Genomic DNA, 2,687 nt, shown 5'->3' with positions numbered 1-2,687 from the left:
ACCGAACCTGCAATATCTCCGAGGTATGCCTGTATAAAGTCTGAATTGCCTTTTTAGAACCTAGGCGAGGTGGCTGCAGCCTTACAAGTAAAGAGTCTATTTTCCTAATACAAGAATTCCTTCTATCCTTCTTTTTTAAAAAGGAGTCCCAGGAGTATAAGCTGTGGGGCTGTTGCCAGTTCAGCCCTAAGCCCTGTGAAGTTTCACTCAAGTCCTGTGGCCAGGGCTGAAGTGATCCGTGGGTCCTGTGCTACCTCTTTGCAAAAGGATGAGACATGGACCCTCCACAGGTGTGGACTGTTGTGGATTCATTGAAGTCCATGTGCTGAGATATCACCTCAAGACTGCTTTTCTGCTAGAGCATTTGAAGTAGAGCACACTGTACCTTTTGCAGCCTAGGTGCCTGATAGCTGGTGATCAGGGTGGTAGCAGTCACCACGCTGCAGCCACCACCAAATGTGAGGACTTCCCAAAGGAAACAGCAGCCTCCTGCAGCAGGTGACAGTAACATTGCACAGGATTGGTGACTTTCAGGAAAGCATCCCAGAAGAGCCTACTACTGTTGGGTACATGAGTCTACCTACATCCATCTTGGTTCTGAAGGCTGATGAGATGTGTCTGGCCATAGCAAGTACCACATGTTCTCACATACAGCATATCCAGAAATATAATACACAACTTGTTTTCAATAGGGAGAAGGATTTAAAAAAGATCTTTCGTTCTTGTAAGTAACTGGGCGTGTCTACGCCTGCAAGCAGTAAAGCACATTAATGCTGCGTGTGGACTGACTTGGGACATGGGACTAACTTTAGTGCTCCTAGCTTTAGTCCCAAGTTGGTCCAAACACACAATGTTACTATGCAATAAGGCATCTACATATGTGTTACTGCACAGTAACTAATCGGGTGTAAATTTGATACCTACATGATGCAGGTATCAAATTTACGCGAAGGTGGCGTAAGTCACCATATTTACTGTGGAGTATGGGCATGCATGTGTAGACACATGCCCATAGTGTACAGTAATTTGGTTACTGCACAGTAAATATGCACATGTAGAAGTGCCCACTGAGTAGTAACAGCTAGGGAGCAGAGTCTCCTTCTTGTTCTGCTCCCTGTGAGTCACTGCCAATTTTCCTTTCCCTGTTCCCCGTAAGGGCAGAAACTGGTTTGAACAGTGTAGGGCAAGGATTTCTTAGGGTGCCATCTTTTATTGGACCAACAGTATGGTTGGGATAGAGTTAGATGAGCTTTCACATGAAACACACAAGTCTAATGAAGAAGGTCTTGCATTCAAACCTTGTCTAACTCCATCCCAACTATGCAGTTGGTCCAATAAAAGATGGCACCCTAAGAAATCTTTGCCTCTTGTGTAATTTCTGAACCATCATGGCTGCAACATCACTTACATGACCATCACATAATGAACACTGCAGTTTCCAGCACCTTGGGGGGGGTGTTGCATGAAATATGCAAGAAAATATGGCGTGTCACTGCAGACATGTGAACCTCTCCTGCTGTATGCATGAGGACTTCTCAGGAGGATCCCAGGGAGGTTACAAATTATTGTAAGCTATATGATAGACATGGTAATTGGGGCTCAAGATTGCATTGCTAGCCACTTGGTTTTGCTAGTCAAACATTAAACTAGCCAAAATTTTAATACACTCATTAAACTCTTGTAACAAATGTGAACACTTAACAGCTCCAGGAATCTAGAGCTCGAATTTGGAGCTGGACCATTCCCAGTGGTGGCAGATGACAGAACAAGGAGCAATGGGCTCAAGTTGCATCAAGGGAAGTTTAGGTTCGATATTAGGAAAAAAATTCTCACCAGGAAGGCAGTAAAGCACTGGAACAGGTTTCTCAGAAATGTTGTAGAATCTCCATCCTTAGACGTTTTTAAGACCCAGGTAGACAAACCCTTGGCTGGGATGGTGTAGTTGGGGATGGTCCTTCTTTGAGCAGGGGGTTGGACTAGCTGACCTCCTGAGGTCCCTTCAACCCTCATTTTTTATGATCCTATGAATCATCTGCTTAGATATTTCACTTGACCCCACCCCTGCTGCCCTGTCTGCTAGCACCAAACTGCTGAAAGGGAGAGCCTCAGTCCACAGAATGCCCTCCTGGTCTTTCTGGAGTCAAGTGAGAGACAAGTTGAGAATGCAAGCGCTCAGTCCAGGATCTGCTTGGCCACTGCTGGCCCTGGTGGATTGACTGGCACTGAGTTCCCTGGGCATTGTTTTTAGCTTGCCTGTTGGGGGACAGCAGTATTGCCAGGGTTGATGTCTCAGTGCAGCTGACCAGAAGCATCATTAGACAGAGGCATAAAAAGAAAAAGAGAATCCTGGTACAATAGGAAGAAAGAAAGCAGTGACACAAGGGAGGGAGGAACAGCTGGAGATCTAGGTTTCCATTACAGGAGCTTGGGATACTGCTGTGGAGACAATGATGTCATCTGGTGGAAAGGTTGATATAGTCTTCTCACCTATATGAGACCTCACAGAAGGTCCCGGGTAATGTGGGGGCCCTTGCAGGAAATGTTGGGAAATTTGGTCGTCACACCAGACGACAAAGCTAACATGTTTAACGATTTCTTTGCCTCCGTCTTCCTAAGTAGGGACCAGAACAGTCACCTCCCTGCTGGGCCCCCTTCGGGCCCCGGGGGAGGCACACCTGGGCCAAGGG

This window comes from Gavialis gangeticus, unplaced genomic scaffold (genome assembly GCF_001723915.1).
Source record: "Gavialis gangeticus isolate Ggan-Ray unplaced genomic scaffold, GavGan_comp1, whole genome shotgun sequence".
NCBI lineage: Eukaryota > Metazoa > Chordata > Crocodylia > Gavialidae > Gavialis > Gavialis gangeticus.
This window is presented reverse-complemented; position numbering follows the sequence as displayed.